The sequence below is a fragment of the Pelophylax lessonae genome (genome assembly GCF_965119305.1).
Source record: "Pelophylax lessonae genome assembly, chromosome: 10".
NCBI lineage: Eukaryota > Metazoa > Chordata > Amphibia > Anura > Ranidae > Pelophylax > Pelophylax lessonae.
The window spans coordinates 123,515,221-123,541,266 of NC_138777.1; positions in this window are offsets into that span (position 1 = coordinate 123,515,221).

The following is a 26,046-nucleotide window of genomic DNA, read 5'->3' on the forward strand; positions in this document are numbered from 1 at the left end:
CTCCAGATCCTAGAATAGACTGCATTTGTAGTGGGTTTTCTAGTCCTCAAGAGCATGGAAATGACTCTGGGAGTACAGCCTAAGGATTGAAACCTTCTCCTCTCAGCCTCCAAACATGAAGATCCAGCCTCTGCAGTTTCGGGTGGCATAGGCCCCTCTGAGACAGCAGTTTGGGAAAAGGAGGAATCTTGACAGGGGATCCGACACTGAGACATACTGCCAGAGGGAACCAGGGTCTCCTTGGCCAGAATGGGAGAATCGCTAAGATCTGAACTGACTCTCTGAGGAGCCTCCAGAGGAGCTTCAAAATTAGAGGGCATGGGGGAAAGGCATAAGCCGTGGAAAAGTTCCAAGGGCACGTCAGGTCATCTACTGCCTCCGCCTGAGGGTGGGGGAGACGAGAGAAGAACCTGGGAAGTCTTGAGTTCTCCGGGGTAGCGAACATATCCAACTGTGGGGGAAACCAGAGGTTTGAGATCTGGAGAAAAATGTGAGGGTGGAGACCCCACTCATTGTTGTCCACAAAACTCCTGGACAGAGAGTGTTCATTGTGTTCCACTTGCCTGGGAGGTAAACCGCTCTGAGATCTACAAGGTTCCTCTCTGCCCAGAGCATTATGGGTTCGACTTCCAAAAGGAGGGATCTGCTGCGGGTTCCCCCCTGTTTCTGCAGGTAAGATACTGCCGCTTTGTTGTCCATCCTGAGAAGAACTCTGTGTCCTTGGAGAAGTGATGTTAAGGATGTTAGGGCTAAGAAGGCCACTCTTAACTCCAGAACATTGGATACTATTCCCCTGGTTGAACAAGGCTACCTTCCTTGGTGTCTTGTATCTCCGCAATGGGCGCCCCAACCGTGTCCGCTTGCGTCTGATGTAACAATGGTCCAGGAGAATGAGCCTAGATGACAAGGCTTTTTGAGGTTCCCCTTCTTTGTCCACCAGTGTAGGCTCCTGCAGATTACTGTGGTTATTTTGATCCTCTGGCAAAGGTGTTCTTTCTTCCACTGAGCTAGGAAGCCTGTCTGGAAGAACCTCAGGTGCCAGTGAGCCCATTGCACCATGGGGATGCAAGATGACATCGTACCCACTAGGCTCAGGCACTAGGAGGCCGTCAGATGAGAACTCTTGATGACCTTGAACATTCTCTGAATGACAATGTCTCTCTTCTCAGGGGGTAAAGATACCTTCCCCCACCGTGTATTGAACAAAGCCCCTAGATAGACCATGTGTTGTGTTGGGGATAGATGACTCTTTTTGAGGTTTACTAGCCATCCGGAATCTTCCAGGGACTGAAGAAGAATCTCCCTGTGGGACATGAGCCGTACTGGATTGTCTGCAAGGAGAAGGATGTCGTCCAAATAATGAAACACCCTCAAACCCTTCTCTCGGAGGGGAGCGAGAACAGATATCAGGATCTTGGTAAATACCCGAGGCGAAGTGCAGAGGCCTAACGGAAGAGCTTTGAAATGTAAATGTATTCCCCCCTACTGCAAACCTCAGGAACTTTTGGAAGGATGGGAGGATTGGGATATGCAGATAGGCATCCTGAAGGTCGAGTGATATCAACCAGTCTCCTGGCTGGATTACCTGGATAATTGTATTTAATGATTCCATCTTGAAGCTCTCAAGTCTTATGTAACGATTTATTTTCTTGATATAAGAATATATATCCCAGCTAAATGAAAAATTGGAGGTGGTTTGCCAACATCCCTGGGCTGAACAAGCAGAATGGGGGGTCCCCCTAGGGTTGGGACTTTACCGGCAAACACACTTCCACAAATATGTAAAAGTTAAATAATTTTATTAACAAAAGATAAAATAGATCATACATTGATCTAAATTGTAGCATAGATTTGTACAAAAAACATAAATTGTATGGTATTCAAAGCATAGGTGTAGACAAAATGACTGAAAAAGATATAGTGATGCATATACTCAGAGGTATATGTAGGTTACTTGAAGGAAATCCTCCCACCCGACGCGTTTCAGGCACGCAGGCCTTTCCTCAGGGGTCTAAAAGTGGGGAGGTTTTTTGATTTCCTATATAACATAATAGATATTATATAAATTAGTTACATGGAGTATTACGTCAATTTCAATATAGATAGATCTCAAACATTCAATGTTATACCTGTAGAAAGGATTAGGATAAAAGAGTTTCTTATACCTGTGAGTATGTAGAAGGCGTGACAAGTGGGTCACTGCTGCTAAAAGAAAGAAATAAAGGAAGAGAGTTCCGCTGTGTCGAGTGTCGATGTACCGCACCTCTTGGTCACTGGAGGTGTGAGTCTTCCCAGGTGTGGCCCCAGCGAGGATGCCCAAAAAGGGGGGGTCCGCAATTGTCTCTGTGTGAACGTATATATAGGAGGGTTGATCATTTTAATAAACTCAAAGAGATAGGTAATGTAATCATGAAATGACAGCGGTGGTACAAAAGAAGGGGTGGGAAGATCACCTTATGGCAATTGTCGCAGTATATCTACTGTTGAGAGTATGCCTGTTGTGCTGAAGTTCGAGGAATGTTTGGTTTGATCCTCTGAAAGAAACATACATATACGTATATACATATGTATGTATACATCCGCACATATACACGTATGCTATTTGTCTGGGACAGGGTCATATCAAAGATTAAATCAAGGAAAATATATATGTTTTCATACCTTAGTTTGTTGGTATATATGTTCCGGAGAGGTTTAGTAATAGGAGACGTATTGTTGATTCTCCGTCAATAAAGAAGGGAAAGTATGGTCCCTGGGTAAATATTTAGATGGAAGCATATTAGATTAAGGGACAAGAGACAATTGCGGACCCCCCCTTTTTGGGCATCCTCGCTGGGGCCACACCTGGGAAGACTCACACCTCCAGTGACCAAGAGGTGCGGTACATCGACACTCGACACAGCGGAACTCTCTTCCTTTATTTCTTTCTTTTAGCAGCAGTGACCCACTTGTCACGCCTTCTACATACTCACAGGTATAAGAAACTTTTTTATCCTAATCCTTTCTACAGGTATAACATTGAATGTTTGAGATCTATCTATATTGAAATTGACGTAATACTCCATGTAACTAATTTATATAATATCTATTATGTTATATAGGAAATCAAAAAACCTCCCCACTTTTAGACCCCTGAGGAAAGGCCTGCGTGCCTGAAACGCGTCGGGTGGGAGGATTTCCTTCAGGTAACCTACATATACCTCTGAGTATATGCATCACTATATCTTTTTCAGTCATTTTGTCTACACCTATGCTTTGAATACCATACAATTTATGTTTTTTGTACAAATCTATGCTACAATTTAGATCAATGTATGATCTATTTTATCTTTTGTTAATAAAATTATTTAACTTTTACATATTTGTGGAAGTGTGTTTGCCGGTAAAGTCCCAACCCTAGGGGGACCCCCCATTCTGCTTGTTCAGCCCAGGGATGTTGGCAAACCACCTCCAATTTTTCATTTAGCTGGGATATATATTCTTATATTTCGAATCCAGGGTAGCAAATACCCACCCCCCGCCCCTTGTATCCCAGCCACTTGAAACACCTACTCGACTAAGCATCCTTAATAAACGAAATAACTCCCTCCCCTTTGTTATTCCATAAATAGAATAATTTGGATACTTTCCCTCTCCAATCGGAACCCCTAAGTTTCAACATACCTGTAATCCAATCACATCCATTTTCTCCCGTTACTTTACCTCCAACATGTTTAAGGAACAGGGCTTTGCTAAACTCCTAACATCTTATAGGGAACAAAGTAAAAAAGGAGCAAAGGAATCGGAAATGATCTCACTATTCACCCAACTGAGAAAACTAGTTGAGAAAAAGCTAACACAGGCACTTCACATTGACAGTTTTGAACAATACATCCTAGAGAACATCAACCCTTATGGTTTACGCATCCAAATCTTTCCTACCCTTGACAATCTGGACGAGACATTTAAAAAGAAATGGGAACAGAATTTACAGCAATGTACCAAAAATATGATGCAACTGCTTACCGAAGAATACCGCAAACGGATCATTTCTTTAGAAGCAGACATTAATAATATCTATGAAAAACTTAACCCTTTCCAACAACTTGCCAACTATAAGGACCAAGAGGAGAACATTAAACTCCACTTGGACTGTATAGTGAAAGAAACCACCACCACCAAAGAAAGAAAATTTTGGAGAGACAAAACAGCATTTGCTGAACAAAAAGCCTACAAATGGCAGAAAACAATACCCCAAACACGTAACACTAGAGACAGGAAATATTTTCACGGTTCAGATTCATCCATTAACTCCTCTATTTCTTCATCCTCACAGCAATCACACGGAAACAGAAAGCAAAAAACGAAGAGGACCCCTCAAGACAACGAGGACCAACAAGTCAAGAAGCACATCACTGAATCGCACGCCCCTTCACAACCACTCCCACGCGCACCGACAGGGACTCCCTCCTCACGCAATACAGGTACCTTACGCAACGGCACCAATAGACCAACCACAGCACCCATCTTTAAAACCACGAGCACCATAGCACCCCCCATCACTCCTTCGAACGAACTAGAAGGACCACCCTCCACACTTCCCCAAGCACCATCACATCAAACATGACATACCCTAAGCCCTGAACCTATAACTAACTCTATGAACATCATTAATCTCTCCGACTACACCTTAACCGAGGATCAACTAAACCTCCTTACCAAGGGCCTAAGTTTTTGCCCTGACTCGAACACTGACAATTTTGAAGTTATAAAAGACCTCCAAATCTTCGCTAGGAAACTTTTATTAAAAAGCTTCTACACCAAACCCAAAGAAAAAATGCCAGCAGAAAATCTAGCCCTAGACACATTGATGTCATTATTAGAGGAACAGGAAGGTCTGGATCTGATTGACAAGATCGACCTAGAATCTCTCCTAAACGCACACATAGACTCATCACCAACAAGTACAACCAACACAACAACACTTAAGAAGAAATCGGATAAGTTCCCTTCCCCCTCCCTCAACCCCAATCTCAATGCCTTCCTAACCATGACTACTTAAGACATCAAAAAACTCAAAGCATCTAAATTAGGCTCCAATTTCTCACCTTCAGAGAAAAAAGCACTAGACACTCTACTACAACAATCAGAACTCACGATCAAACCCTCCGACAAAGGGGGCAACATTGTGATTATGCACAACAACCAATATACATCAATGTGCAACAAAATTCTACAAAACTACGACTGGTACAGACCGATTACCAAATCTACCATTGACAAATATCACCAGGAGTTCTACTCACTAGTAGACACAGCATATTACTACAACACCATAGACAAAGAATGCTGGGAATATATTCGTATAAGCCACCCAAAAATCCCTACATTTTACAGCCTACCTAAGGTACATAAAAATCTAGAAAACCCACCAGGAAGACCCATTGTATCAGGCAGAGGTAGTATCTCTGAGAATTTAAGCAAACTCATCGACGAGGCTACATAGGAGAAGTTCTGGTCCTGTAAAGATCCCGGGCAATGTGCAATAATTTTGAAGGTCTATTATTATCTGCAATCTGGTGAGTGGGGAACCTTGAGGGGCACCATATCACTCTGCAAGCACCTTAATTATTTGGCACCTTGGCACCTTAATTGGATCACTTTAAGGACTCTTTTCAAGCACTGAATATTTATTTGGACTATTTATAACCACCTATTTTGTTTATTGTGCACTAATATATTTATCTATATATTTATTTATTTGTTATTGCTCAGAGATTTTTTTAGCACATAGAGCTTTTTTACATTTGATCATACAGTGTGCACTTTATAAAATATTGAATATTGTATTTATATCACAGCACTTTACACTTTATTTGAGCTAGCGCTGCATAAATTCGTTTTTCATCATATTTTCCTAAGACTTTCTTAGTGTCTGCAGCAGCTGCCCATTATTGCATTTATTCTTATTTAAATTTTCACGTTGTGTAGCGCGGGTTTAATTTTTGTTTTTCACACTCTACTACAACAATCAGAACTCACGATCAAACCCTCCGACAAAGGGGGCAACATTGTGATTATGCACAACAACCAATATACATCAATGTGCAACAAAATTCTACAAAACTACGACTGGTACAGACCGATTACCAAATCTACCATTGACAAATATCACCAGGAGTTCTACTCACTAGTAGACACAGCATATTACTACAACACCATAGACAAAGAATGCTGGGAATATATTCGTATAAGCCACCCAAAAATCCCTACATTTTACAGCCTACCTAAGGTACATAAAAATCTAGAAAACCCACCAGGAAGACCCATTGTATCAGGCAGAGGTAGTATCTCTGAGAATTTAAGCAAACTCATCGACGAGAAACTGAGACCGTACGTAGAAGACCTTTCGTCATATGTAAAGGATACCATTCACCTTCTACAAATAATTGAAGGCCTGGTCATACCTCCGGAAGCCTTTTTAGTAGCAGTGGATGTAGAGGCTCTATACAGCTCCATTCCACATGCACAAGGAATAGCCGCTATCCGACGTGTCCTCCAACAATCCAATCCCACACCCACCCCCTTCAATGACTTTCTCATCCAAGCCTTGGAGTACATTCTGACACATAATGCCTTTTCCTTCAACGGTTCCCACTTCCTCCAGGTACAAGGCGTGGCAATGGGAACAGGCTGCGCCCCATCCTATGCCAACTTGTACCTGGGGGAATGGGAACGTTCATTTCTACTAGATCCCACACTTGCATCTTTCACAGACCATATTCTATCTTGGTATAGATATATAGATGATGTGTTCATCATATGGACCGGATCCCTGGATCTACTACACGATTGCATAACATGCATGAATACAAACAACTTTAACCTATCATTTACTATGACATATCATCAACAGACAATAAATTTTCTTGATGTAACCATTGAAAAAAATGCCGAAGGCTTACTCACCAGCTCCATATATCGCAAACCCACTGCTGGGAATACAATATTACATGCTACCAGTTCACACCCAGCCCCCCTTCTTAAATCCATCCCCTACAGTCAGTACCTTAGAATTCGCCGTAATTGCTCAGACAATGCAACATTCCAAATTGAGGCCAATAAACTAAGAGAGAGACTCTGTATACGAGGATACTCTAACACATGCCTAAAAAGAGCCTTTAAACGGGCCGCGGCAAAAAACAGATCAGACCTACTATTTCCAAAGCCACGAAAACAAACAACAGCAAAGACAGATACCATCCGCATTATTACAAAATACACCAAACAGCATGCCACAGTCAAGAAAATTATTAACAAATACTGGCACCTATTGACAATTGACCCCACGCTCAATCAACACATACAACAATACCCTGCAATCACCTTTAGAAAAACAAAATCACTAAAGGACATGCTAGTTCATAGCGAGTACACAGGCAAATCCAGACGAGACCCCTGTAAAAGACCAGGAACCTTCCGCTGTGGTGGATGCACATATTGTCAATTTATGTGCACTACCCCCAATATTACTCTACCCAATGGCAAACAATACCTACCACGACACTATGCCAACTGCAAAACCGCTGGGGTAGTATATCTACTACTATGCCCATGTGGCGGGTACTATGTAGGTAAAACCAAACTCGAGTTCCACAATAGAGCCTATCGACACATTTTAAGCATGAAGACGGCCAACCCCGATCTTCCACTAGGCAGACACGTTAGAGATTTCCACCATGGCCATTTCCCTGCGATTCAATTCATTATCTTAGATAGAATACACCCAAACACAAGAGGGGGAGACTGGAACAAAACACTATTACAACGTGAAACACGCTGGATAGTGGAACTTAATGCCACTTCACCCCCAGGCCTCAACGATTCTCTCAGCTTTAGACCCTTCTTGGAAGGATTCTCTTCCGGAGGTTGGGAAAAGTAAACCCAGTCCACCCCATCTGTCCTCCTCAGTCGTCATTATTATTTTGTATTTTATATCTTTTTCAGTGTAAAATAAAAAATGATGTAACTTATATGAACATCTCAATATGAATATTTATATGACCTGTCCATTGCTCCTTCTCGTACTAACTAGGTCTGCTGTTCCCAGACCAGTAGAGGTTCCTGTTCTCAGGTTTTATACCATAATTCCTTCTCTCCATTCATTTTTTTTTTTTTTTTTTTTTTTTTTTTCCATACCGTTGTACCATAGGATATAGACATATGTGGCTACTTTATATATACAATTACAATATACACACAGATCTTTGAAGATATATTCTGTTCATTTAATATTGAATGTATAAGATCAATATCTCTTTTGACAATAACCCACTACTAATAAGCTTTCTTAAGTATATATTTTTCTTGGTGTATATATATATATACAGGTATAAGCCTCTAGTCTTGTTAGATATTGCCTCATGTTACCCTATATGGACCAATATATGATACTTTAAGTATGGAAATACCTTTCTAACATACTATAACACCCTTCACCCCATTCCAGATTCATATCTTTCCTCTTCTGTTCCCCTCCTTTTCTCTTCCATTCCTTTACACACTCTCCTCCTTTCTAGCCACCACTTCCTTGCTTTGTCTACTTGTTCCCAGATGTCGAGGTCGACCCCGCCCCTTCTCTTTTCTCCATCCCCTGGAGCTGTTCTTCCCTTTGTGGCCCCACCCGGCGCACCCGGGGGGAGACGCATTTTCCATGCGAGCCTCCCCCGGACTTTGGCCCCGCCTGCGGACGACGGGTGAAGACATCATCCCCGCCCGCAACGCTGGGACCAATCACTGCGTCGGTGCCGTTGGAACGCAGGCCGCGCTTCCGCTTCCGGGGGCGTGTCCTGCGTTCCATCGGCGGGGGATGCCATTGGCCGCACGAAGGACGCAATAGCGTGCCTGCGGCTTGCACTGCGCATTCTCCGGCGTCACTCACCGACATTTAAACAGCGGCGGATGCTAATCATAGCACCCGCTGCCGCGATCGCACAGAGGATTCCCTGCACTCCAGGTAAACATCCGGAACCTTACCACTCCTTCAAGCCACCCTTACTACTACTATTACTAGATGACCCTAACAGGTAATACACCATTTCAGGGACACCACAAGACAACGGAATCCAGCTTGAACACCCATTACCATCCCTAACACCAGGTACTTTACCATCCAGACTCACCCCTGGAACTTCCTAAACCTCACTTCCCCCCCCCCCCCTCCCCTTGTTTACCCCTCATCATCTCATTGTATGCTACATAGATGTTATATGCTTGGTCCCTAGATGCACTTTTCAGCAACATAGAGGGGAGAACCAAATATGGACTGACCGAATTTACTTAGGTATATCCTAAAATACAAATACTAATACTCTTTATTTCTTCTCCCTTAATCTAATATGCTTCCATCTAAATATTTACCCAGGGACCATACTTTCCCTTCTTTATTGACGGAGAATCAACAATACGTCTCCTATTACTAAACCTCTCCGGAACATATATACCAACAAACTAAGGTATGAAAACATATATATTTTCCTTGATTTAATCTTTGATATGACCCTGTCCCAGACAAATAGCATACGTGTATACGTGCGGATGTATACATACATATGTATATACGTATATGTATGTTTCTTTCAGAGGATCAAACCAAACATTCCTCGAACTTCAGCACAACAGGCATACTCTCAACAGTAGATATACTGCGACAATTGCCATAAGGTGATCTTCCCACCCCTTCTTTTGTACCACCGCTGTCATTTCATGATTACATTACCTATCTCTTTGAGTTTATTAAAATGATCAACCCTCCTATATATACGTTCACACAGAGACAATTGCGGACCCCCCCTTTTTGGGCATCCTCGCTGGGGCCACACCTGGGAAGACTCACACCTCCAGTGACCAAGAGGTGCGGTACATCGACACTCGACACAGCGGAACTCTCTTCCTTTATTTCTTTCTTTTAGCAGCAGTGACCCACTTGTCACGCCTTCTACATACTCACAGGTATAAGAAACTTTTTTATCCTAATCCTTTCTACAGGTATAACATTGAATGTTTGAGATCTATCTATATTGAAATTGACGTAATACTCCATGTAACTAATTTATATAATATCTATTATGTTATATAGGAAATCAAAAAACCTCCCCACTTTTAGACCCCTGAGGAAAGGCCTGCGTGCCTGAAACGCGTCGGGTGGGAGGATTTCCTTCAAGTAACCTACATATACCTCTGAGTATATGCATCACTATATCTTTTTCAGTCATTTTGTCTACACCTATGCTTTGAATACCATACAATTTATGTTTTTTGTACAAATCTATGCTACAATTTAGATCAATGTATGATCTATTTTATCTTTTGTTAATAAAATTATTTAACTTTTACATATTTGTGGAAGTGTGTTTGCCGGTAAAGTCCCAACCCTAGGGGGACCCCCCATTCTATTTATTTTCTTGAGATCTATTACAGGTCTCCATCCTCCTGTCTTTTTCCGAATCAGAAAAAATTGGGAATAGAAGCCTGTATAGCGTTCTGCCGATGGGACTGGAATGACTGCTCCCAGAAGCTGGAGTTCTGTCAGAAATTGCAGTAGGGCCGAATACTTTGCCAGAGAAGCTGGAATCCTTATTCTTTGAAAAACTTGAGGTGGGGAATTAGAGAATTCCCAACGATGCCCTATTGTTCGATTGTTGATAGGACCCAAGGGTCCTGGCAGCAGGCAGCCCAAACCAGATAAAAAGGTTGAAGTCTGGCTCCGACTGGGAGGGACTGAAGTCTCCTGGCGTCAAAAAGACTTTGCCGACTCTTGGGGGGCTGTAAGCATCTTGTTCCTGTGTGCACTTAGAAAGGAGGCTTGGGTGCCTCTCCAGGGTCTTCTGTTCTCTCTTTGTTGCCTCGGTTGCCTGTAGTCTCTGAACCGCGAAGGACGGAACCTTCAGGAAAACACCCTAAACCTCTTGGGTTTCCTATCATGGGGGAGTAAACTGGACTTCCCCCCTGAGACTCTGGAGATGGCTTCGTCTAATTTTTTTTCCAAAGAGCTTTTCCATCGAAGGGTATCCTACACCAATTCTGTTTGGAGGATAGGTCAGCCATCCAAGACTTTAGCCAAAGGGCCCTTTTAGCCATTACTGCGTGAAGCATTGATCTTGGCGAGCAGCGGATTGTATCGATTGCAGCCTCTCCGACAAAGTCTGCTGAAATTTTAAGCTCCTCAAGAGCCTTGATGATGTCTTTCTTGGGGACATCCTGGCGCAAGGCTGTCTCCGCATTATCTGCCCAAACTCTGATGGTGTTAGACACTGATGTGAGTGCAATGGCCATAGTAATGTGAGGAGGAAAAAAGCCGCACTCCTGGTAGTAGATGTGAAGTGATAAAATCCAGTTTTATTGATATCCAAAATAAGACAATAAAAACATATGAAGCATATCCACAATAGCCAGAGACATGGGGAAAAAAGTGCACAGCGGTTAACGCGTTTCACGGAAACGTCCGCTTAGTCGTAACCATGCACATACATGACAAAACACTGCTTTAAATAGTGATTAGCATTTCCTATGCTCATCCAAGATCGTGATTGATTGAGCACACAGCTGCAAGTATTCATCCTTGATTTAAGACATAGAAACAGCCCAGGAGGAATTGTTTGTGTATGTAAGTTTCACCCCAAACCAAAAAAGCAAAAGGAGCACCAAAACGGATGCAATGGGTGTAAAAAAACAGGTAAAAGAGTGAAACCAAGAAAGAAAAAAGGAAAAGAAAAAAAGAGTGAAAAAGATAAATGGAGAAGAAAGAATAAATGAATAGAAAAAGCAACAAAAAAAAAGAGAAAATATTGAATAAAAAGTAGAAAAGAAAAGAGAAGAAGAAATAAAATAAAATGAATAAAATATATAAAAAAAAAAATAATGTGAAGAGAAAAAGGAAGAAAAGAAAAGAAAAGAGAAGGGGTGGGGACGTCTGAATAATATATTCCACACTAGAAAATAGTACATAATTGAATGTGTCTATATATATATAGGACAACTGATTAAAGATGTCCTACCAGCCGTGTGCTCAAAGAGATAACGATCCACGTAGCATAATGTATTATTAACAAAGGATAAACATGTATCTTCATATCGAACCAAACATGTATTTAGATTAAACACTGAACATTCATACACAAATAGCAAAATGTACACAACTGATGAATCATAGAAAGATAGAGTGTATGTCCCTGTATTAAACAAAGATGAATCCAGGTAAAATCCAGGTAAAATAATAAACATGCATATGTAGATATCACAAAACAGTTCAAACATGGGTTAAAGTCTAATGAACCCACAGACTAATAGATATTATAAATATGATTATATATATATCTCATGGGGGACGTATAACGTTGTCACAAGATGTACATACACGTTGCGATTAGTCTCAAAGCCCAAGCTGCACACAATCATCAAACATAGGCATCCCAGCCGAAAGAATGAAACAGACCAGTATATATTGCTCCGACCAGCAATGTTCAAACATGTTCTTCTTGATCGGTCAGTATGAATCTCAACCTTTTCTTTTTTCCTTCCTTGTTCCGTTTTCCGATTTCTTTCCTGTTTTTCTTTCTTCTTTTATTATCTATCATCCTTTCACGCTCTCTTTGGATTCCATCATTGTATTTTTCCTGGTCTGCTTCATTCTTTCGGCTGGGATGCCTATGTTTGATGATTGTATGTACATCTTGTGACAACGTTATACGTCCCCCATGAGATATATATATAATCATATTTATAATATCTATTAGTCTGTGGGTTCATTAGACTTTAACCCATGTTTGAACTGTTTTGTGATATCTACATATGCATGTTTATTATTTTACCTGGATTCATCTTTGTTTAATACAGGGACATACACTCTATCTTTCTATGATTCATCAGTTGTGTACATTTTGCTATTTGTGTATGAATGTTCAGTGTTTAATCCAAATACATGTTTGGTTTCGATATGAAGATACATGTTTATCCTTATAGGATTTGTTAATAATTAGGGTTGAGCGAACACGGACTGTATTATTCGTGTTCGTACCGAATAATTGGATTTTTGTTACCCGAACACGGACCCTAAAACTTTACTGTATGTTCGGGTAAAAATCCGTGTTCAGGGGCGTGGCTTGCGTGCGAGCTGAATGGCTGCATGAGCTGAGAGCTCCTTGTAACCGGCCGGAGAATCCACCAGCATCGGGGCAGCAAGAAGACATCAAACCTCCAAATTCACTCCACCGGCACCCCTGACCCCTTAGAAGCATGTCGTCTCGCAAAAGAAAGGAGGAGAGGGGCCCTACCAAACTTACGGCCTTCTTCTCTAAGCCGCCAGCAAAGCCCGGGAAGTCCCAAGATGGCGCCGCCGCGCATGCTGAGGGGGGAGATGCCGCGGCCTATATGGATCTCCCAGACGCGCTGCCGCTGATCCCGGATGACCGAGCACTTGATTCTTCCTCGACATCCCCTCCAGCGACCCCGGTCACAGGCAGCCCCCCGCCAAGACCCGCATGAGGATGGAGCCGGAGGACATGTCGGATCCCACTGTGAGTACACCGCTACCAGCTATGTGTGCCATGTCGGCGCTGCAATCCTCAATTGCTGCATTCCCTACCACAGGACAACCTGTGCTAGATACCACTATGAAAAATATGTTGATGACCTTCCAATCATCTCTGATGGCGAACTTGTCCACTATTATGCAGAAGTTTTCCTGTGAGATGTTGCAAATGGGCAGAAGGGGGACACATATAGATAAAAAAATGGAGGAATGCACAGACACAGTGAACGATCTCATTGATGCTTATAATGAACAGCGAGATGATAATGACTGGATTAAACATAAATTGGCGGATCTTGAGGATCGCTCTCGCCGTAATAATATCAAAATAAGAGGCATCCCTGAGTCTGTGCAACCCGCTGACCTACAACAGTATGCAACTACTATGTTCTCCACTATGGTTCCGGAGCTAACACCTATAGAGCTGACTATCGATCGGATCCATAGGCTCCCTAGACCTCGCCACCTAGAGGACTCTATTCCCAGGGATGTACTACTACGCATACATTTTTACCCTGCTAAGGAAAGAATCCTACAAATGTCCAGGAAAATGGGCGTGTTGCCAGCTCCATACGAGGCTATTCAGCTGTATGCAGATCTGTCTCAACATACTCTCCAGCAGCGACGGCAATTGAAGACCCTGACCAAGGCTCTCTTCAACCATAAAATCACCTATAAATGGCGTCATCCTGCCACACTTATGGTCACGCACAACGGCATTCCCCATACTATCTCTACCATCGAAGGCGTAATGAAGCTACTTTACTCTTGGGGTATCATTCCGGAACTCCCCAAGGGCTCCCATGATTGCGCAAGACTCCCTCCTCCGCCTAGATCCAGACCACCCCAGGGGCCCCCAAACTTCAGATTTTAAACATGAGTTCAGAGCTACCCCTTATTAGCTTCACTTAGTCCGGCCGGGCTACAAATGTGTGATTACCTCTTTTACCTCACGTTCTGTCCTTCCACCTCCGTGGAAAACCCCTGATTTGTTATCAGCAAGCCTGACACAGGGTTCCACTTGCTGAGTGTTGGCACTTGTTGTTAACCAGACCGCAAAACATAGTCCTTAGCTTCAGTGCCTGAGTACGGTTGTGCAAGTTTTTTTTTTCTTGTTATTACTCTTTTTTTTTTCCACCAGAAGCGACTCTTGCTACATTGAACGTTCTGTTCCACCACCGTATTTCAGCAACTAGTTCTACGTGACTGGTGTGTTGATCTAGGAGTGACCACCGTTGACCTCCCCACAGGGAATTCACTGTCTCCTCTGATCCTGTGCATCTACCTACAGCACCACAAACAGTTTCCGTCCAGCCTTGTCCATCCTGGTAAGGTATCTGCAAATATCTACTGTAAAGCGCACCTGCATATCCTTGCACTGGTTTAGCCTTCTACAAACCACAGGCAATGTCATTTACCATTGTGTCCATCAATGCCAGGGGCTTGAACCACCCGTCCAAGCGTGCCTCTTTGTGGTCCACAGCATGCTCACTTAAAGGAGATATCCTCTGTGTACAAGAAACGCACTTCGCTAGCTCTGCTACTCCACAATGTAGCCATAAGAACTTCCCTAACATCTATATGGCATCAGGGAAAAAGAAGCTTAAGGGAGTTCTTCTGGCCATCAAGCATTCTTTGGTGTTCCAGCACCATGAATCTATCCTGGACCCCAAAGGGCGCTACATCATACTCAGATGCTCTATAGACAATAGACAGTATACTATTGTAAATTTGTACGCACCCAACAGCCACCAAATGCCAGACTTGTATAAAGTATTCAAAATTTCTACTTGAGTAAAAGTACAAGTGCTCGATTAAAAAGTGACTTGAGTAGAAGTGGAAGTGCTCGCAGAAAAAGTTACTTAAGTAGAAGTACTAAAGTATTCAACATTTTTTTTACTTAAGTATTGCAAGTAGTTTTTTCAAAAAATTTGCTACTTAAGTACTAAAAGTAAAAAGTACCAGTAGTTTTGAAAAAAAAATTCTACTCAAGTACTGAAAGTAGAAGTACAAGTACTGTGTTATGTAGTTATTAAAGAAAGAAGTCAAAAGTTTGAACATCATATTGTTTTTTATTATTTCAAATGATTTATTCAAATGATTAACCTAAAGGACAATCACAATTCCTTAGACTGTAACTTTTTGTAAACAAAAAACAGATAAAGTATGTCCCTCCCTTCCCCTTTTAAAGCATCCACCTTTTAAAGCCAGGGGTGGTCTCCTTCCTGAGCTTCCTCACTCTCACAGCCAGGCAGATCACTTGAAGTTGAAGGGCCAGGGGTGGAAGGTGGTGTTTTTGGTTCGTCCATCTTTTCAGCTGATCAAAAGGCAGAACAGGAGCATGCGCAGTCTTCTTAATCGCGATTTGATTTGCTCAATTGATGATGATGTGCCAGGCCAGCTTCATCAAACCTACAACGCTTAAAGTGAAAAATGCATCAAAAACTACTAACAAAGTGGCTGTGCTAAAAATGCTAATAAAGTGCCTGCAATTATATATATATATATATATATATATATATATATATATATATATATATATATATATATATATATTCTTCTTGTATTCAAAATCATCACCCACAGTATCAAAAATAAAGTGACATGTCTGTGCTAAATGCAGTGCAAAATATTCCCACAATGTATATTTAATTCATATAGAATATATATGACAACACCACAATAAAATAAGTTGTGATTGTGAATAAGTTAGGTGCAAGTTAAAGTGTGTAAACTAAACTTTATAACGAAAAGTCCATAACTGAATTCCAGTGTGCAATCTAAGAAGTGCTTGTCACTTGCTGTCAGATGCTTCCACCTTTCTTCTGTGATCTGCTCTAATAAAGTGGTGGACTGGATAGCCTCTCTCTCTGCCTCTCACCTTAGTAGCACTGGCACTGCACTGGTTCAAAAAGCTGTCTAAATTATTTTCATTATTAGAACTTGTCAGAACATGCTTCCACCACCTGTCCTTCACACTAATAGTGCTCATTTGCTTTGCTCAAGTCAAGTGCCACTGCCAGTGGCCACTGCAGTGCAGGCACAGCCGCACAGGCAGAGGCAGGCCGCAGGAAGCACAGGCACTACCACAACACAACACTTATGGTCCATGGACCATGGATGGTCGGATAATCATCATAGCCGTCAGTCTCACTCTTCTTGGTTCAAAAAAGCCACCCATGACCCGTGTGTATATAATATATTAATATTTTATATTGATTATTTGATTCTCAAATGGCACATTTGCCATGGCAAGGATTAGGCCCTCTCCACGGTCCACCTCACTCACCTCATAGAGAAGAAGATGAGATAACGAAGAAAATGCTCCGAGTCCCGCCGCCCGTGTCACAACTCCTCTCAGTAAGGGCCCTAAGGGGTGGAGTCTGAGTGACACACAACACGTTTAGAGGCGGAGACCTCGAGCGGGAAGACGGCAGCACGGCTCCTCCAGTGCGGTCTTAACTTGATGATCATGACAGTGATTCCGCGGGCCGCGGCGCGAGCGAGGCTGTGGGATTGATTGAATTGAGTTGTGCTGCCTACTGCTACACGCTACCTACTACTAAATTGTGAGTCAGTATATTTTATTTCATTTTTATATATAAAAGCGGTATTGTTGAGCACTATTAGCCACTAGATCTCCTGGCTGTCACTTTGTCACATGTTGGGGAATCACAGCGGCTCGGCTCCAGAAGTGGCGGGTGTCCCCGTCATCCTGCCAGGGCCGCCAAGAAGTTCATCACCTAATCTTAGGTTATTAATATCTTATGAGGAGAGGACCTATGAGATTGAGAATTTTTAATAATTAAATATATATGGCTTTTTGAACCAGTGCAGTCAGTGCCACAGTGCCACCCACATTTATTATATGTTTTGTATTGCCTAATTGTTTGCTATCACTGTGATAAGCGGTTGTCTAGCCCACATACATGTGTATTTAAGGCCAGCCGACCGATCATACTCCACTTCTAAGTTGTTTTTAATCTCTCCCATTGCTACAAAAATGTTTGATTGGTTAGGTTATTGCTCAGTGCTGTGGGCGGTTGCCATCCCCTTACTTCAGCTGTGCCTAATTATCCTCTTGTTCAGCACTACATAAAGCCCCACAGAGACTACGGCACTCTAGCACCTGATGAAAGAGCGCGCCGGGTGCAGAGGACCCCGCGCATGCTCAGAAACGCGTCGTGCATGCCGTAACACATCGGACAGATCCCACCATCCCTGTGGGTGAGAGTGCCTCCATCCATCACTCGCAACACGGAACCGCAGATCCGAGCCGCTTGACCGCTCACCGCTGATGTTGTGGGAGACAGCCGGCTTTCTTCCCTCCCACCGCCAGTGACAGTACTGCATACGGCTTCCTGTGACCAGAGGACACCCTCCAGAGGATGGCTGCAGGATTGCTTTGACACATACAGCTTTTCAGTCTTCATGTCTAGTGAGTGTATATCACCTGCCTTGTTATCTGCAATAAATTGTCTGCACTGAAGCCCCGTACACACGTACCGATGGTCGGCATACAAATGTTCCTCTTTTCTCCCCGGGATGTCGGTGTCTGCTGAAAAGTGCAAAGACAGCACAAGGACAGCACAAGAATTTTGTCCGCCGACTGCAGAAGTGATGTCATGTAATGGTTAACTTTCCCTGTGTTTTCTATTTTCTGAGCATGCCCAGTCTTGCAAATCTGCGGTCTGTCGGCCGAATTGTGTACTGACAGGCGAACAATCGTCCGTTCTGGTGTCGGCATACAAAAATTTTCATGTTTGCAAGAAAGACTTTTGTCCGCGGATTGTGCGCAGACATCTGTCGGAGGCACCATACTAACACGCGTACAATCGGCAGATCCTTCGTCCACCGACGTTTGTATGCCGACGATCGGTACGTGTGTACGGGCCTTTAGAGCGCTTCTCCCCTCTTCTTTTTGTCTGTACAGATTCTTCCTCCTCATCTGTGGAAGAGCAGCTCAGTGCCCACGGACTTTATCCCTTTTAGGATCATCAACCTATTTATGGTATCCCATTGTCCCCTATTGTATGGTACCATTTTATGCCTATGTCCATTTGCAGCTACAACCTTTTTTATTGCCTGTGTTTTTTTTTTTTTTTTTTCCCCTTCCCTCCCCTCCCCCCCTCCCTGGATTCAGCTGCTTATTAGTTCTGTTCATCCACCCTTCATATGCTGGAGGTCTTCATAGCGCTCTGTGTTTTGTTTTTTATGACCATTAAGTGTGTTGGTCGGTCACTCGAGCACTGAAGGAGGTAGAAGCATCTGACAAGTGAAGTGACACTTTAGATTTGCACACTGTAATTCATTTATGGACTTTTCCTTATAGATAGGTTTACACACTTCAACTTGTTGCACGCACCTGACCTAACTTATTTCATAACTTATTTTATTGTGATTTATTGTCATATTTTATATGAATTGAATTTACTGTTACATTGTGGGAATAATTATTTTCACTGCATTTAGGCTTTAGCACATTCATGTCACTTTATTTTTGATACTGTGTGGAGTGTGGGCAGGGCACTGGGGGCAACTATGATATTATATCCATTGCACAGGCACTTTATTCGCACAGCCAAGTTGTGTTTGTTAGTAGTTTCTTGATGCACTGTAAGCGCTGTAGCACAATTTATTTGTTTGTTTCATATTTTCTTTTTATTGGAAATATTTGGTATAGCAGCTTTTATTATACACAGCCTTTATTTTAGTATGCGCTGATTTACAAATGACATTATACACATTTTTTTGAGCTTTATGTAACCTGCCATCTACTGTTCTGGCAGTGGTAATTTTTTTAAAAGTAACGAGTAACTATGCAGCACAAAAAAAAAATACTTGAGTAGAAGTATCGAAATCATCGAAAAAATGTAGTGAAGTAAAAGTAGAAGTAGGAGAAAAAAATTCTACTCTAGGAAAGTACAGATACCGCATTTCGGTACTTAAGTACAGTACTTAAGTAGTTCTACTTCGTTACTATACATCTCTGCCAAATGCCCTTCATACGCTCTGTAATAGGTAAAGCTAAAGCACTCCAATTTGGCAACCTCCTTGTCTGTGGGGACTTCAACCTAGCTCCGGACAGTGATTTGGATTCTTCCGCAGTGTCTAAACGACATAATTCCCCTTTGTCTAAATTTCTTTGGTCCAGCGACCTCTATGACGTGTGGAGGTGCTGTCATGCGTCGGAGAGGGACTACTCCTTCCTCTCCCCGCGTCACGGCACCTACTCGCGCATAGATCTGTGTATCTCTGATAAGCATTTATTAGAACGTGTTTCGGCTGCTGAGCTCCACACAGCTACCTGGTCAGATCATTCACCACTGAGCATTACAATTTCCCATGGTCCACCAGCATACTCCACCTATGTGTGGAGGTTGCACAACCATCTAATCTCTAATCCGTCATATGTTGAAGAAATTCAACTACATCTTGATAACTATATATCTGACAATTTACAACCTGATTCTGATCCGCTGGTTGTGTGGAATGCTCACAAAGCAGTCCTGAGAGGGGTGTTTATGCAACTAGGAGCCAGGGACAGGAAGAGGAGGACACAGCAGATTGATGAGATTACCCGCAAACTTTCTTCCCTGGACTCGCAACACAAACAATCACCTTCTCCTACCCTGCAATCACAAATCTTTGCCCTACGACAGGACCTTAGAGCCTTCCTGTTAGAAAAATTTAGCACTTCTCTTAAAAAGTGGAAAGCTAGCGCTTACTCCACTAACAACAAAGCCACCAAAGCAATGGCCCTACGTATTAAAGGGCAAAGAAATAAATCCAAGATCCCCTTCATGTATTATCCTGATTGGAAGACAAAATTGCTTAAGCCAAATCTCATAGAAAACGCTTTCAGCTCCTATTACGCATCCTTATACAATCTCAAGGATGACCCGATGACACACCAACCCTCCCCACAGGACATCGCTGCCTTCCTTGACCACATTAAACTGCCATCTATTCCCTCTACTGATCTGGAGTCCCTCAATCGTCCTTTTTCAGATCAGGAAATCGCTGTAGCCATCTCGGCTCTTCCCAACCTGAAATCCCCTGGCCCTGATGCTTATTCGGCCGAATATTATAAAACTTTTCAATCTTCATTAATTCCACTATTGCGAGGGGTATTTAATAGTGCTGCTTCTTCCTCCTCCTTCCCTGGCGAAATGTTAAAGGCTATGGTTGTAACTCTACCCAAACCTGGAAAGGAGCCCAATCAACCCCAGAACTTTAGGCCTATTTCCCTTTTAAATATGGACGTAAAGATATATGAAAAACTGATAGCTACTAGGTTGGTGGATCTTCTTCCCTCCATTATCCATAAGGACCAATCGGGCTTCACCAAAGGCCGCCAGGCGTCAGACGCCACGAGACGTGTTATCAATGTTATCCACCAGGCGAACGTCTCTGGAATGCCTTCTCTGCTCCTCTCCTTGGACGCAGAGAAGGCGTTCGACAGGGTCCACTGGGGATTCCTATCGGCTGTCCTCCATAAATTCGGCATACACGGGTTTATACATAATGCCATCATGGCACTGTACTCCACCCCCTCGGCAATAGTTCGCACTACAGAAGCCATATCTATCCCATTTAGCATAACCAACGGCACCAGACAGGGATGCCCCCTCTCCCCGCTGATCTTTAATATGATCATGGAAACACTTGCTGAATATATTCGTTCTAACCCTAAAATCTCGGGGATACGTATATCAGACCAACACCACAAAATCAGTCTATTCGCAGACGACGTTATACTTATGGTAACTAACCCCTCCGCCTCCCTGCCGGAAATTTCATATCCTGGGCATAGGGATAAATGCTACTACGAGCAATCTCCTTCAACAGCAATTTCCTTATGTATGGGAAGACAAATGCATTTCCTACCTTGGAGTTCATTTGACAGCTTCCGCTAAAATGTTATTTAAGTACAATTTCATTCCAGCCCGCTCCACTCTACAAGATAACCTCAAGCATTTGGCGTCCTCTGAGTTCTCCTGGCTGGGGAGGTTGGCAGCCTTTAAAATGATGTACCTTCCCCAACTGCTTTACTTGTTCCGTACACTCCCTATCCCTATACCGAAATATTATTTTAAATCCCTCCAATCGATGATTTCTAAATTTGTCTGGCAAGGTAAAAAACCTAGATGTGCGCATACTAAACTTGTCAAACATAGATCAGTGGGAGGTGCGGGTTATGTGGATGTACAAGATTACTACGTCGCATCAGTTCTCACCCAATTACAGGATTTGTTCCGGCCGGTCCCCACGACTTTGTGGGGTTCGATCGAAGCCTCCTATTGTATCAAAAAGGATTTACCGGCCCGGCTTATGGCAACCACCTTAGGAGCTAAGATACCCTCACATCTCCCACCATTTATGAAAGCAGCGGCTACAGCATGGAGGATTTTGTTAGCACAACAGTCCTTCGCCTCTGCACAAACTCCTCTTCGGATCCCCATTACAGCACTTCATTCCCTTATGGACTGTGCATGCTTTGTGGATTGGCGGAGGAAAGGTATTGAATATATAGATGACATGTATCAGGGCACCGAGTTACTATCATTCACCGCCCTCCAAACTAAATTCCAACTTCCCCACACATTTCTCTTCACATATATGAGATTAGTCCATTTCCTGCACTCGATTCCACCATGGCCGCAATTTATTTCTACCACAGCCTGGAAATATCTTTCTGCTTCTGGGCCCACTAGGCAAAAGGGAATCACCCTCTTCTATAACCTCCTCCAACATAAACTGTTCTTCACCAAGTCCACCCCTCATATACAATGGGAAAGGGATTTGGGGATAACCTACACAGACCGACAATGGACCCGGGCACTCCAATCAGTCCATAAAGTTACTAGCTGCTCAAGTTTATGGGAGCTATCCCTAAAAATATCTCTTAAATGGTACCTGACCCCCTCGAGATTACACACATTTGATAGTAAATATGATAATACCTGCTGGAGGTTGTGTGGGGAGGAGGGTACTCTTTTCCACACACTGTGGCAATGTCCAAAGCTACTACCTTATTGGAAAGGTGTATTTGCGGTCATCTCTGAAGTATCGCAGAGACCTATCTTAAGCAATCCGAGTTTGGCGTTACTGTCACTCGGGATAGAAGACGTCCCCAGGAACCTAAGGCATTCAACCCTACATATTCTGTTAGCAGCGAGACTTGTTATTACCCGAGCTTGGAAACAAGAGATTTCCCAGACAGTTGAGGAGGTTGTTGACCTTGTAAACACACACTACATGTTTGAGCGTACTCTCTCCCTTAAACACAAATCAGCACGAGATACAAATCTGCAATGGCAACCTTGGATAAATTGGTCTAAGCACAGAGCAGTCAATTTACCCCCTAGCTAGCTCAATTTCTTCCCTTGATATGATTACTATAAAGTCCCCTATCGAAGAACGGTGCGGCTCCTCCTCATGGTCTCTGTCCTCGGGCACAGTTTTGATCCCCTTGGGGGTGCCCGGGAAGCGGAGGCTATGGGGTGAGCCCGACTGTTCAATTTACCTATATGGGATTACAGGAGACAGGAGATTCTAGCCTTCTTGTGTCAACTGGTGGTCATGTAATACTGTTTAATATTGTTTCTCACGTCACTCTGTTTTTGGTTTTTGAGTTCAGTATGAAAATACATTGCTTGCATCGCTAACGAATTCTATTTGCTTCTTGATAACAGATGAAGCGTATTTCACTTCTGCGATGTTTATATTGCCAATGCGGCCACATTGTGGTCTTTTGGACTGTTGTATTACTATTGTAAAGCCTTTTCTTTTCTTATGTATGTTCTTGAATAAATTCAATAAAAACCTTTAAATTAAAAAAAAAAAAAAAATCCGTGTTCGGTCATTTTATTTCCGGGTTTTGTATGCATTGGCACGCTTTTCATGGCGGGCTTTCAACAGCCAATCAACAAGCGTTTAACTGGTGTGCCTTAACCTATCCCAGCCATTAGGGTCAGACAGTGTGTTCTACAATCGATATTGCTGTGTGGGGGGGGGGGGTTGCAGTGACCGATCTTATCAATCCTTTTAGGGAGAGGCTGGAGAAAGGCAGGTGTCAGTGGTCCACATCGATTTTGCTGTGTGTGGGGTGCAGTGAACACAATCTTTTTTGCCCACTGAGGAGGAGGGAGAAAAGTATTTTTCTATCAGTCACTGTGTGCAGCGTTTGTCCTTCAGCTGTGCTGTGCTGACTCTGATCATACACTGCTGTGTTCAGTGTTATGTTCACATGTGCTATTATTGAGTGGTTTCAAAAATCATACACTTTTTTCTATTCCACTATTCAATATACAGCCTTGGGTTAAAAAAAATTAAATTGTGGCCTGCAGCAGAGCTGAATGATACAGTATAAGACACTGCTGTTCACATCATGTGCTATTGATAAATCACACCAATCTTATATCATATTTTCTATTCCGCTATTCAATAAAAACCTTTGGGTATCAATTAAATTTGCGGGATAGTCTGTGTTGGTAGGTGTGAGATACACCTTTCCAAGTTTTTGGGGTTCATCTCATACTTCTGAAGATTTGAGGGTGCTGCCTGTTCCAAACTCCTCCTACTCCTCATCCTGCCTTTTAGGGGTACAAACAATAGTAATTGGGACCTAGTGTGGTTGTGTACGTGTGAGATACATACACTTTTTTGATCATATTTTCTATTCCGCTATTTAATAAAAACCTTTGGGTATAAACAATTAAATTGCGGGATAGTCTGTGTCGGTACGTGTGAGATACACCTTTCCAATTTTTGGCATCTCATACCGCCGAGGATTTGAGGGTGCTTCAGTCTGCCTCCTGCCTGTTCCGAACTCCTCCTACTCCTCATCCTGCCTTTAGGGTACAAAAAATTGTAATCGGGGCCTAGATTGTGTTTGTACGTGTGAGATACACCGTTTTGTAAAATTTGTCTTATTCCGCTATTCAATATACACAGTGTTTGAGTGTAAAAAATTAAATTGCGGGATAGTCTGTATCGGTACATGTGAGATACACCTTTTTAAATTTGTTTGGCACATCTCCTTCTACCGCCGAGGATTGCAGGGCGCTTCAGTTTGCCTCCTGTTCCCAACTCCTCCTACTCCTCTTCCTCATCCTGCCTTTAGGGTACAAAAAATTGTAATCGGGGCCTAGTTTGTGTTTGTACATGTGAGATACACCGTTTTGTAAAATTTGTCCTATTCCGCTATTCAATATACACCCTGTTTGAGTGTAAAAAATTAAATTGCGGGATAGTCTGTATCGGTACATGTGCGATACACCTTTTTAAATTTGTTTGGCGCATCTCCTTCTACCGCCGAGGATTGCAGGGCGCTTCAGTTTGCCTCCTGTTCCCAACTCCTCCTACTCCTCTTCCTCATCCTGCCTTTAGGGTACAAAAAAATTTAATCGGGGCCTAGTCTGTGTTTGTACGTGTGAGATACACCGTTTTTTATCCTTTTTCCTATTCCGCTATTCAATATACACCCTTTTGGGGTAAAAAACATTAAATTGCGGCATAGTTTGCATATTTGACTGTGAGATACACCCGTGCGATACTGTTGTTGTTTTGTTCCGCTATTCAATAAACACCTTTCTAGGGCAAGATCATAAATTACAGAAATATGAGGAGACCGTCAAATAGGGGCCGTGGCCTGGGTCGTGGTGCTGCTGGTAGAGCTCCTGTTGCAAGGAGAGGACGTGGTCGATCTGTGCCAGCTACACGCACAAGTGAAACACCTTCCTCAAGTGTTAGTAGGCGACAGAACCTGCATCAGTATTTGGTTGGGCATCATACGCCTCTAGAAGTGATGAGGCCAGAAGAAGTAGAGGCGATAGTAGATTGGTTTGCTGCTGTCAGTGCCTCCAGTTCCTTCACATTGTCTTCCACCCAGTCTACTGCAGAAAGGTCAGAGTTGGCACCTGCAGCCGATGTCCAACCGTCTTTCACCTCACCCCCTTGCAAATCAGGCAAGCAGTCTGAGCCCCAAGCCATACAGCAGTCTCTTCTTCTTTTTGATGACTCTGTCAGCAGGGTTTCCCAGGGCCATCCACCTAGCCCTGCCCCAGAAGTGGAAGAGATTGAGTGCAGCGATGCCCAACCACTTATTTCTCAAGATGAGTACATGCAAGGACCATCGCAGCACGTCTCCGATGATGACGAAGCGCAGGTGCCAACTGCTGCGGCGTTCAGAATTGTGGAGACCGACAAGGAGGGCAGGGGTGAAGACTGGGTGGAAGATGATGTGGAGGACGATGAGGTCCTCGACCCCACATGGAATGAAGGTCATGCAGGTGACCTGAGTAGTTTGGAGGAAGAGGCGGTGGTCGCACAGAGCCACCAGCACAGCAGAAGAGGGAGCAGGGTGCTGAAGCGGAGCGGCCATGCCCTAGACACTACGCCTGCTACTGCCCAACGCAGCAAGGGAAACGAGCGCAACAAAGCCAGCTCAAAGGAGTTCTCTAGCGTGGAAGTTC